This window comes from Cyprinodon tularosa, unplaced genomic scaffold (assembly GCF_016077235.1).
Source record: "Cyprinodon tularosa strain WSP-4 unplaced genomic scaffold, ASM1607723v1 ctg1533, whole genome shotgun sequence".
Lineage (NCBI taxonomy): Eukaryota > Metazoa > Chordata > Actinopteri > Cyprinodontiformes > Cyprinodontidae > Cyprinodon > Cyprinodon tularosa.
In genome coordinates, this window is record NW_024038368.1 from 2,322 (window position 1) to 15,854 (window position 13,533).

A 13,533-nucleotide genomic window follows, 5' to 3' on the forward strand; every position below is an offset into this window, starting at 1 on the left:
CGCAAACTGGAATTTTGCGCGAGGGGCTGAACCGTGGTTTGCGGGTGATTTAACAAGAGCGATTGCGTAACTGGTGACAGGTGCAAAACTGTTGGAGACGCCCTATTTAAATGATGGTTTTGCGCGTTTTGTGGTTTGCGGCATGGCGAGTTTGGACAGCAGAAGGCGCAAAAGGAAATTTGACCCCATGGAAATGGAGGTATTGGTGGATGAAGCCAACAAACATTTAAGTGAGTTACAGCAAAGAAGTGGGCCTGTCACACAGAGGAACGCTATATGTGAACAAATCTGTAATAAAGTAAACGCTGTTGGTGAAACCTTGCGAACAGTGGATGAAGTAAAAAGAAGATACCAGGATTTTAGAAGGCGAACCAAAGAAAAACTGGCATATAACAAAACATCTGCGAACAAAAGAGGAGGGGGCACAGTAGATGAGATGCCTCTGACCAGCATTGAGGAACAAGTACAGCTGACGCTCTGTGAGGAGCAAATCACTGGAATTGCAGCTCCAAAATGGCAATGCTGGATAAACGATATGTTTTGATGATCGTTTCCTCGTTCATTCCAAAAATATTCACACGGAGTGAAAAAATGCGTTCTCTGCGTCTCCTTGCTTCATTTCGATGTCTCCTTCTTGCGACAATAACCGCTGCCATGTGTGCGCAATTACGCATACAGACCATTTGCACCTTCTTTTGAAACGTGTTAAATATAGAGTCAGATACCGTTAGCAAAATTGCTTTCAGGTTTGATAAATCACTTTGCGAGTGCTAAATTAATATATTTACATGTTCTCCTCCCACAAGACGCACTTTTGCGTGTAAACGCCCCAAATTGCATATTCATAGCAGAAAAAGTACTAAATGGATAAGAGGCGCTATTTAGCACGTTTTAAAGATCAAATCCTTTTAGCACGCTGTTGATAGATCAGTTTGTACATTTTTTAGCGTGCGCAGTGAAATAGCTCACGTTTTTATACACGCAAACCTTTGATAGATCCGGCCCATAGACATCACCTCACGGATTGCAACTTTCAGGCTTCAAACAGCGCATAAACTGTTATATGGTACTGGATTACCATGGGTGGACACTGCATGTCTTCTTTTAAGGAAGGCGGGATCTTTTGGATATGATAAACATCTGTTTTTGTTACGAAAAGGATCCTTGGACTTATCTGGTCTTAATCCATTTTACCAATCGGTGTTAAATGCCTGGCAGATTTTCAGTTTTGAGAGGACGGCTGATACACCACCAGGGATGTGGATCTTTGAAGAACTTTTGAGTTTTCTGTTTGAAAACTATTTCATCTCATCACAGCTATTGTCATCTGGTACTTTAAAGTCTAAGATGAGAGAGGCCGGGTGTGTGAAGCTGGGTCATCTGATGAAGTTATCTGTGTCCACTGCATGAAAAGTGGGATTTTCGTCAATATGCGGCACTGTAGATTGTCGTGGAACTTCAGGTTAGCGGCAGTTTACGACAATTTGCAGGCTTCGCCGAAAACTCCCGTAAATTGTCAGAAATTGACGTGGACTTTGTTAGGCAGTGTTCCCCCCATGCCTCCCCCCCATGGAATTCTAGGGGAGGCTTTAACATGTAAATGAACATGCTGTGAGCTATACAAATGCAAATCAGGGTTGCAGGGGGGGTTTTACTCCAAGTGACATTTTTCTAAAAGGTAAGAAAATCTCTGATACAAAGAGATCAGGCTCAGTATAGCCTCTTACATTTTAGCTTGAATTGATTTATTTAATTAAAGTATAGAGACCAAAACAGATCTTTAGCTGACAGAGCAATACATTTAGAGCAGTAATTATATAAAAAAAAAAAATTGCATTTAAGATAAAAAATAAAATGTTGTCTGTCAATATGCTCAATTCACAATAACTTAAGTGGAAAAGTTTCAAGAAATGAGTCTGAGATGATTTACTTTATAACATGGCGCATTATCCTGTTGGAAGTAGCCATCAGAAGATTGGTACACTGTGGTCATAAGGTCCGGCCAGGTCAAGATCCGCAATTGCAATCGCACCAAACAGGAAAAAGAACATCGACAAATTCCGGTTCGTCAAATTAAAATATAGCAGCAACAGATCGGTGACTAGAAATTATAGCACAATTCTTATATATTAAAAAAAAAAAAACTAACACCGTTTATTTAAATGATTGGATCCAAACTATTGGTTATTCACCACCGTGGAAGCAGATTTCTCATCTCCATCAAAATATTTATTTTATACCGAGGGACTTAAACTTTAATCAAATCCATTCAAAAGAAACTTCTTATTACAGGAATGGAAAGAGATGTTTGGGAGAAGAGAACAAGTTCATTCAAAAAAAGCAGTTTTAAATTATCCTTATCCCCGTTACAAAAATCTACAAAAATACAAATATATATTTGGGCAGAAACTGAACATATGCTGGATGATGGTGGGATTTTTTTAATATGTCATATTAAATTAAGCGCTCACAGGGTTCATACAGGAATGAGTGACTCTAATTTAATGCTATTTTAATGCTATTTGAAATGATTTTAATGCCATCAACAAGAACCATGTACACAAGTTATTAGTGTACATGAAATATGAAGGAGCTGTAAGCACAGTTCCATGACTCCTGTATGTATGTAAACACACACACACACACATATATACGTATATATCCTCTAGCTTTTTCTCCGCCTGGAGCGATATAATATATCTGACGAAATTGTTTTTATAAGCATTTTTTATTAAAGAATTATAAATACTTCGATAAACATATTTAAATAATTTTAGTGCCAATTAAGGCCTTGATTTAAAAAAAATGAATGATTTTTTAATTATTTTTATTGATCCGCGGAAACGTTCATCTCGCGCATGCTCCCTACGATCTCCAAGAAACTCAGAGCGGAGCTCTGCAGCCACAGTGGAGGATGTATGCTTTGCTTTGTGCAGGCGGTCTGGAGCGTCTGGATTTCGGGGTAAAACTCCTCATGGACGCGATGGCGACTCTGGATCGAACAAGACGAACTCAAAGAAGAGATGCTAGCGGTAAATATATGTTCGATTACTGCCTGCTAGGCTAAAAGCAGCCTAGCCTAAGCTACGGCTAATAGCAGCCTAGCTATTAGCCTATCTAGCCTAGCCTTGCAAGAACAAGCTTTATTAAAGTGTATTTTTTGTGATTCACAGGAAGCAGTACGCCGTCTTCACAACTCGGAGACTAATTGCAGGCGCTATGAACCGGAGCAAGGGTAAGATTTAAAGAATATGCTTTCTTTCTGCGGTAAAAGGCAATGGATACAGATAGATACCGATCATAGCTGTACATTTTGTTTTCACAGACCTCCTATTTGCTCGGAGCCATATCAGCAAGTCCAGATTTGCACAATGTTGAAAAGACGACATTGTGTGTAAGTGACTTGTTTTAATGTTTTCTCCTTCCTTGTTACTGTGACTTCCGTTTGATTTTTTATTCATACCACTCTCATTTAATTGTTTTCCAGCTGCCTGTAAGACATATTTTCAGACGGTACGCAGGAGCTTCAGATATACGCAGCCAGCCAACACGCTGCGTGCGGAGGCAATCTGCTCGGAGTCGGGCCAGAAGAAAGAGGGTAAGACTTTATTTGGTGACTATTTTTCAGGTGCATTGATAGATGTGTTGTGTCCATACGCAGTGCGCTGATTCATTGTTTTTTTTTTTCAGCTGCTGAAAGCGAGGCAGAGTGTGCTAGCAGATGAGGAAGTGGAACTCTGGAAGTCCGCCGTCGTCAGCGGTGTCTCTGGATGGATTGTACGGTCGCCGCCATTTCGTAGGCCGGATCTCACTGAACTCTGTGTTAAGCTGCAGTCCCGGTTAGAAGCGATGCCGAAGTACAGGGCCGCGCACAGTATGCGTCTGCACATCGACCTGCCTCGGAGGGAATGCTGCCAGTTACCTCCAACCCCGAGGAAGCAAACGGACCGTTCACGGCCTTTTCATTTTTAGAAACGCATGTGTTTGGATACGCGTTGTATATAGTTGTGTGTGTTTCAATAAAGCTCTTTCTTTGCATAAACTGCTTCCTGGCAAATGTTCATTTCCTGTATAAATTCATTCATGTCCTTGATGGTAGCATAATAATTGTGTAGTAGTGTAGGATAACATAAATACACACCATATGAATGAATAAATATATGAATGAATAAATATATATATATATGAATAAATATATATATGTAAATATATATATATATGCCAACCAATCACGAGCGACTTTACTTGTTTAAAAAGAAGTGGTTCCGTCCAATACTCAGTAAGAAAATTAAAGCCTGGCGTGGCCACGTGTGGTTTTGCTGCCAATCACGAGCGATTTCATTTGTTTGAGAATAGTGGTTTCAGCCAATACTGAGTAGGTTATTCAAGCCAGACCTGGCCAGCCGCGCGGGTTTGCTGCATTCATATGCTAATTAGGGCCATTAGCACAGCTGATCGCTCTCCACATACGTCAGAGTCCGTTTCCGACAATTTGTGGCACGACAAACGCGGACAAGCACGGGTTGCAAATTGTCGGAAACTGACGAAAATCAGGCAGATCTGCGGGAGTTTACGGGGACGAAAATCTCACTTTTCATGCAGTGGTCCAAGCTAACTGAGCGACTTGATGTGCGATCCAAGAGGCTTGTGTTAAGGATGAAAGAAGAAGCCTGTGCTTCTCTACCAGACCTTGTCAGAGCATTTGCTGCGGATAATACTCGTTTTAACCAATGGGATGATGAGTATGAATATGTATTTCCCTCAATTAGTGTCTCTCCTGCAGTGGATCAATGGCGCAACGACCCATAAAAGCTGTTGTCCTTCCAAGTTTCACCACTAGGTCATTTTAAAGGCTTGGGGAAGAAGGCCTTGTACATTAGTTGTGTGAAGGTTCTGAACATACATTCTCTGGCAGATGTGAGGGTGTCGAGGTAGACAGAGTTTTTTGGCACGAGCTCTACCCCAAGAGGCTGTTGGCGGTCCCTGTACAAACCCCCGATTGAAAAATGGGTGGGTGACCTCCAGTGGAGGATTGTACATGGGGCAATAGCTACAAACAGGTATCTGGCACACCTTAATCCTGGCACTAGTGTTAACTGTCCTTTTTGTTTACAGGAGGAAACATTGTATCATCTTTTTGTTGAAAGGTTAAGATTGAATCCTCTTTTTGTTCTTTTAGATCGTTTGTTTAGTGGTTTTGGTGTTCAGTACTCCAGCTGTATTTTTATTTATGGTCCACTATATTGTGCAAACAAGAGATCTGTTCATGTGCTTCTAAATTTCATTTCTGGAATGGCAAAACTAGCAATATGGATATCAAGAAAGAACAAAATTAATGGTCGTCAAACGGAAGATGCCTGTGTGTTATTTAAGAGACTGGTCATTGCTCGTGTTCGGGTAGAATTTGAGTTTTTTAAGTTGACAAAGAGTATAAATGTTTTTGTAAGTAAGTGGGGCATTAATGGTGCTCTATGTTCAGTAGATGAAGAATCTTTAGCTTTTGCATTTTGATGTTTTTATTTTATTAACTTTGTTTTGTTTTATTGATTGCTGGATTGTGTAATAAAGGCAATTTTAAACTCAAACTCTCTTTCTTTCTTTCTTTCTTTCTTTCTTTCTTTCTTTCTTTCTTTCTTTCTTTCTTTCTTTCTTTCTTTCTTTCTTTCTTTCTTTCTTTCTTTCTTTCTTTCTTTCTTTCTTTCTTTCACAAGTGACTCAGTGACTCACACTCTGAAAAGCCCACTCTGGTGATTGGCAGTTCAATAGTCAGAAACGTGGCATTAGAGACACCAGGGATCATAGTCCAATGTTTGCCGGGGGCCAGAACGAGCGACATCAAATCCTACATGAAAGTGCTGGCTAAGGATAAGGTTAAATACAGTAAGATTGTTACGGTTACGGGTGGTCACTAAAATTAATGTTTCTTCGATGTGTACGTTTTCCAAAACAATGTTGGACTTGGTAATTTTCTCTGGTCCTCTCCCTTAGATGCTATTGGCTTTGTTCAAAATGTGAATAGTCCCACACATTCTCATCTTCATACTTTGGATCTTGTGCTGACATATAGCATAGAATGTGAAGAAATAACAGTATTTCCTACAATCCTGTCCCCTTTGACCACTTTTTAATAACCTTCAGGATTACTTTATCAGAGTTCTCCTCCCTCAAAAGAAGGTTCCACTTTAGCAGATCATTATCAGATAGTGCAGTTATAAATTTTGAAGAATCTGTTTCCCTGTCTCTCTCATCTGTGTTGCTGAGCAGTGTTGCAGACTGCAAAAGCTTAGTTTATTCCCCTTCACAGGTTGATGAATTTGATGATGGGGGTGCTAGTTCTCTGCATACTGCCTTAGACAACGCAGCTCCTTTGAAAATGAAAAACATTAAAAATGGATATCTGCAGAGCTGCGCACTTTGAAGCAAAATACTAGGAAACTGGAGATAAAATCGCGCTCCACAGGCCTACGGGAATCTTACTTAGTCTGGAAAAATTCACTACCTTACAAGAGGATCCTTTGTAAAGCAAGAGCAGCATATTTCTCATTAATAGAGGAGAATAAGAATATTCCTTGTTATCTTTTTAATACAGTTGCCAAATTCACCTAGAGCCATAGCTCTGTTGAACCGTCCATTTGACCTGCTCTTAGCAGTAATGATTTTATGGGAGTCTTTATAAATAAGATTGATCTTTTTAAAAATAAAATCATAAGCACTCCTCTATCTATGATTGGTTTATCTCTGGAGGGTGAGGCAGCATTTGAGGTAGCCATAGAATCTAAACCGGGTTTAGACTGAACTTTCAGAGTTAGCAAAACGATTGTCTTCATCTAAGCCTTCAACTTGTATGTTAGATCCAGTTCCAACAGGTTTTCCCTTTAATCTCCTCCTCCATTTTAGATGTGATTAATCTATCCCTGATACAGGGATATGCACCAAAGGCTTTTTAGGTTGCTGTAATTAAACCTTTGCTTAAGAAACTGTCTCTTGACCCAGATTACTTGGTTAATTATAGACCTATGTCCAATGTTCCTTTCTTATCTAAAATTCTTGAGAAAGTAGTTGCCAAACAAGTGTGCGATAACTTACTTCATAATTCACTTTTTTAAGAGTTTCAGTCTGGCTTTAGAGCCTATCATAGCACTGAAACAGTTCTGATGAAGTTTGCTAATGATATTTTCATGGCCTCTGTGAGGGACCGAGCCAAAAAAATCAGAGAAGCACAGGGAAGTCAGTAATGAAAAAATGGTAACAAATTTATTTTGCAAAAATAAGGTTCAAAATTTCAAACAAGACTGGGCCCATCAAGGGAAAAAAAAAGACAAAAATCAGCATAATTCAAACCTGACACAGTAAAAGACCTACGTAACTGACACACAAGGGAAACATATATATATATATACTGGTTGATCAGACCATTTTGAAACAAGAGGGAAACTAAAAATACATTTTCCTAAACAAAACTACAACAAAAGACCAAACTAATCAGCATCATATTACTGTAAATCAGCAACCTATGAGGAAGTGTTATTATAGAAAACAAAACCAAATACAGAAACCTAAACCCTTTCTACACCGCTTCTAAATGTAAGTGGAAGAGTCCAACTAGGCCTCCATGTCAATGAGGAGATCTTTTGCAGCTGGGGTTTCCTTTCCTTTACTGGCTTCACTCATGACAGCCTCCCAGGAACTGGAAACTCAAATGAAAAATATATTAATGAAACCAAACAGCAAGAAATGACAAAATGAGTCAACTAAATGTGTGCACCCAAGTAGTTAACCAATGCCAAATCAAAGTAGAAAAAAATGAAATATGGTACAATAAAATAGAAGATTTAATGAAAGAATTACCAGACCATTTATTGTGTGGTTGCACATGCAGCCATCACAGCCTCAAATAATGCACTTGTATCTGTGCTCGTCCTGTTGGATCTTAGTGCTGCATTTGATAAAGTTGATTATAATATTCTTTTAGAAAGACTTGAATATTTTGTTGGAATTAAAGGAACAGCACTAGACTGGTTTAAATCCTATCTGTCTGATCGATTTCAGTTTGTTAACGTTAATGACAAATCTTCCTCATGCTCAAAGGTTACCTGTGGAGTACCACAAGGATCAGTCCTAGGACCAATTCACTTTACTTAATATATATATATATATATATAAATATATATTAGTGCTGTCAAACTATAAAACATTTTAATCGCGATTGATCGCATAATATCAACAGTTAACTCGAGATTAATTGCAAATTAATCGCATATTTTATCTTTTTATTTTATTTGGGCATTTTAAAAATGCAAATGTGCAATAGTGTAAAAAAACATGCTTATAACAAACAGTACTTCAAAGTACTCAACTTAAGTTTTTTCTCAAACATAGGAGAAAAATAAAGATGTACTGTTAAAATAAAGTGCACATTCCGTTATGAAATACAGATTTAATTAAAATAAAACGAAGTTACTCACAAAATAATAAATAAATCAAACAAAATTACAATAACTGGGCTTTGCAGTCATCTTATCAACATAACATTTTACATGTAGAACATTTTCAAAATGCTTAAATATTCCTGTGGTCTGAACAGGGACTGCAGCAGCAGTGCAGTCCACCTGACTTAGTTCATTTCTTTGTCTTGTTGGCACTAAGCCAGTGAGACGCTCGTTTCTTCTGGACAACATAGACAGAGGACTCGGGTTTTGAGAGCCTTCTGGCATAACTTTAAAAAGAAACTTATCATTCAGGATACGTTGTCTGCTGGTCACTTTTGACCTTTCAAGGCACAGGTCTGTTATGCTGCGGACTCTCCCGCAAACTTAGCATTCCTGAAACTACGGAAAGCACTGAGAGTAAAACAAACAGTACAGATAGCACTGCGGAAAAATAAAGAACATGAGCGACTGGTGCGTTTGTTTTGATGCGCGATTAACGTGCGTTAAAAAAAATGTCGCCGTTATAGTCTAAAGAAGTTAACCTTGAATTCTGAGTCCAACATTCTGAGTTCATTACAGAATCTGTTTGTTCAATCTCTAACGTTATGCTCTCTCTGCTTCTTCTCATAGTAGCTTTTCCTTGTCTGTTCCTGTTTGGCTGTGACACCATCCTGGAGAGAAATATCAGCTGTGCTGCTGCCATCAACACCCTTGTCTATAGATGTTGGAGATCGGCCTGTTTTTCCAGTGTAGTTGTGTTTCTCTGACTGTGACTGGCTGGATGTGGTCTCTTCATCCTCTCACATGGGATTTGGCTCGGAGCTCGTCTTCCTAGCTGTGTGTTTCCTGGATGGGGCTGCCTTTTACAGCTCCTTTTTGTATCTCTGCTTCTGTCTCTTTAACCCCAGTCAACCTCGGCAGATGGCCGGTCGCACTGAGCCTGGTTGTGTTGCAGGTTTCTTCCTGCCAAGTGGTAGTTTTTCCTCTCTACTGTTGCTACATGCATGCTTAGTGTGAGGGATTTTATTAGAGTCAATGAGTCGATTCAATCAACTGGTTTTCCTTAGATAGAAAAACTCTGAGTCAATTTGATTGTATGATCTGGTGAACTGTAAAGTGCCTTAAGATCACATGTGTTGTAATTTGGCGCTATAGAAATAAACTGAATTGAAATTGTGTCCCTCTACTGTCCCCTAACTAGATCCTCTTTGATTGCATATTTAATAAACCATTGTGCATTTACATCCCAATTTTTCCAGAGTCCTTCTTCTATGTGGGTCAAAAGATTAGATAGAACAATGACAACAAGCTATCGCCGAGGGACAAGAGGAGGTTGGCAACGGGAACAGACCGCCAGTTGCTGTGGAAAGGGGACAGGGAGAAGACCAACGACCTGTACAGATCATGGCAACATTTGGAACTATCGGAGAATATGTGGAGGGAGACTAGGATTGGAATGAGTATGAGGAAAGGTTGGGACACTTTTTCAATGCTAATGGAATTACTGAGGAGGCTACAAAGCGCTCCATTCTCCTGAGTGTGTGTGGGGCAAAGATGTACAAGTTGATACGGAACTTGGCTACACCACGGAAACCAAGTGAAATTCCATATGCAGACTTAGTCAAACTCATTAGCGACCACCACAATCCGAAACCCTCTGTAATTGTTCAATGTTTCAAGTTCCACAGTCACTTCAGAAAGTCAAGCCAGTCCATGGCTAACTTTGTAGCGGAGCTTAGACAACTCTCAGAGCACTGTGAATTCGGAGCGGTGCTAGACGACATGCTACGTGCCCAGCTGGTATGCGGCATAAATGATGATGCGATTCAGCGCCGCTTGCTGAGTGAGACAACACCAACCTTGACTGTCAAAAAGGCTTTAGAAATTTCTCAGGGCATGAAAATGGCTGCTAGCAACGCCAAAGACATCCAGAAAGGGCATGCTGGAGCACAGCAGGTGGCAGTGCATCATGTCAAGAAAGACAGTTTGCGATCTTTTGAATGTTTTAAGTGTGGAACCAAAACAAAAACTAAGAAATGGAAGGGAAAGCAACATCAGGCTCACACGCACCATATAGAGGAAGCTAGCAAGGAGGCTATTTGTTCTTTTGTCTGCAATTTTGCAATGGACACTGATGAGAACCCACCTATGCCATACTATGCCCTAGTCAAAGTAAATGGAGAGGATGTCAAGTCTGAGATTGATTCAGGAACGACAGCATCTGTCATCAGCGAGGAGACCTACAGGAGGACCTGGAGGACGTACACTGGTCAGCCCATTCCCCACATTGGAATGCTAAAGGTGAGCATTGCAGTGGGAAATCAGAAGGCTGAGGGGAGACTAGTGGTGTCAAAGGGTAGTGGACGCAGTCTTCTGGATCAGGATCGAACTGACATGAGGGGAAGTATACAGGCACAACAAAGGATGTGCTACAGCTGTACAGTGAGGTGTTCAGGGACGAGCTGGGCACAATGAGAGGAATGACAGTGAAACTCCACATTGACACCAAGACCACACCACATTACTACAAGCCCAGAGTGATACCCTACGCCATGAAACAGAAAGTGGAGGAGGAGCTGGAACACTTACAGACGCTGGGCATCATTGAGCCAGTCCTGTTCTCCAAGTGGGCAGCTCCCATTGTTCCGGTTATGAAGCCTGACAAAACAGTGAGAATATGTGGGGACTATAAGCTTACTGTGGAGCAGGTGTCAAAGCTGGAGGAGTACCCGTTGCAACTGGTGGATGAGCTGTTTTCAATTCTGGCTGGGGGAAAGTCCTTCACAAAACTGGACTTGAGCCACGCCTATCAACAGCTGCTGCTAGACGAGTCTAAGGAGTTCGTCACCATCAACACACACAAGGGTTTGTTCAAATACAACCGCCTAGTGTTTGGAGTGGCGTCCAGCCCCGCCATTTTTTAAAGGACAATGGACAGTCTGTTGCAGGGCATCCCACACATAGCCTGCTCCCTGGATGATCCGCTCATTACGCGGGCTACAGAGGTTGAGCATCTCAGCAACTTGGAGCAGGTGTTACAGAGACTCTCAGATGCAGGGCTGAGACTAAAAAGGGACAAATGTGTGTTCATGGCACCGAGTGTCACTTACCTAGGATACAAGATCACAGCCGAGGGTATCTGCCCATTGGAAGACAAAGTCAGAGCTATAAAGGAAGCCCCAAGCCCCAAGGACATCACCAAACTCAGACCTTTCCTTGGAATAGTGAATTACTATGGGAAATTCCTACAGGACCTCTCAAAGGTCTTGGCGCCGCTGTATAAACTACTGCACAATGATACAAAGTGGCAGTGGTATGAGGAGCAAGAAAAAGCATTCAGGGATGTGAAAGAATTGCTCCAGTCAGTGAAATTGCTGGTGCACTTTGATCCAGACAAAGAGCTAACCCTCGGATGTGATGCATCGCCGTACAGTGTAGGGGCAGTGCTGTACCCCGTGATGAAGGATGGGTCAGAGAAGCCTACTGGTTTTGCTTCACGCACGTTGACAGCTGCAGAAAAAGGATACTCGCTAAATAAGGATGGGCTGGCATTTCCAGCGTTTCCATCAGTATCTCTACGGCCGTCCTTTCAAAATCCACACAGACCATAAGCCACTGATGAGTCTGTTTGGTGAGGTGCGGTGCATCCCCCAACTGGCCTCCACCCAAACCCAACATTGGGCACTCACATTATCACCCTACCAATACACCATTGTGTACAGGGCAGGAAAGGACAATAGAAATGCTGACACTTTCAGTCGCCTACCATTGCCAGAGACACCAGCAACCACGTCTTTTCTTTAGAGAAGTTGTCAGAAACACCAGTGATGGCATCTCATGTCAAGCAATGGACCAAGCGAGACCCTGTTTTGTCTAAGGTAAAGACTTACCTGCTACAAGGCTGGCCCACGTTAATCATCAGTGAGGATTTGAGGCCTTATGCAAAAAGAAAGACTGAGTTGAACTTACAAGATGGGTGCATCTTCTGGGGGACTAGGGTCGTTGGGCCTCCCCCAGTATGCTCACGGATTGTGGAGGAAGTGCATGAGACACATCCAGGTGTGTCTAGAATGAAACGTCTGGCAAGATCCTACATCTGGTGGCCAAAAATGGATTTAGACCTGGAAAACAAGGTAAAATCGTGAACACTGTGTTAGGCGTATCAGAAAATGTCACCCAGCTCCCTTGCATCCACTGGAGTGGCCAGACCGTCCCTGGTCTAGATTACTTCTGCACTTTGCAGGGCCCTTTATGGGCCAGATGTTTCTTTTCATGGTTGACTCCCACTCTGAATGAATAGAATGTCATATCATGGGCAACATAACAGCTCCCTCAACCATTGAGAAACTCAGACAAGTATTTGCAGTTCATGGTCTTCTTGACTCCTTAGTCACAGAAAATGGTCCAACCTTCACAAGTGAGCTGTTCAGTGACTTCATGCAGCAGAATGGAAACCGTCAACTTCGCACAGCTCCTTTCTACCCAGCATTGAATGGACTGGCTGAACATGCTGTAGAGACTGTGAAGTACCGTCTGACACCTCAGACCACCACTGCGTGTACACCAGCAGAGATGCTGATGGGCCGTAGGCCTAAGTCAAGGCTAGATCCACTTCACCCTGACCTGAAGGCAAAAGTAGAGAGGAAGGGAAAAGCAGAACGAGAGGCATGATCTTCATGCAAGAGAGAGACTGCTGGAAACAGGTGATAAGGTCTATGTCAAGAACTTCTGCAGTAACTCCAAGCAGCATTCCTGGGGCTATTGTGATAAAGCAGGGTCCCGTCTCCTACATTGTCAGGCTGACAGATGGACGAGTGCAGACACTAGGATCACGTGCGGCTGCATCATCACACAGGATCAGGGGCCATCAGCATGGCAAAGTTGCCACTGGTAACTCCTGAAAAAACATTTCCAGCAGAGGAATCGCCATTGGAAGTGCCAGTGTCACTGACAGAAACTGGACAGTCAGACACCACAGAGACACAGACACCAAAGAATCCTTTGTGACCACAGCACAGGAGTCGCCCAAAACTCAAACACCTGTGGTGACTGCTGTTCAGCAGGAGGCACTGCGCAGATCACAACATGCTCGAAAGGCTCTTGA

The 13,533-nt window shown here is 41.8% G+C and overlaps 1 pseudogene; it reads left to right on the plus strand.

Moving 5' to 3' along the window:
• The first annotated feature begins 9,983 nt into the window (after nucleotides 1-9,983).
• Nucleotides 9,984-13,323, plus strand: LOC119779941 (annotated as a pseudogene).
• Nucleotides 13,324-13,533: the final 210 nt, after the last annotated feature.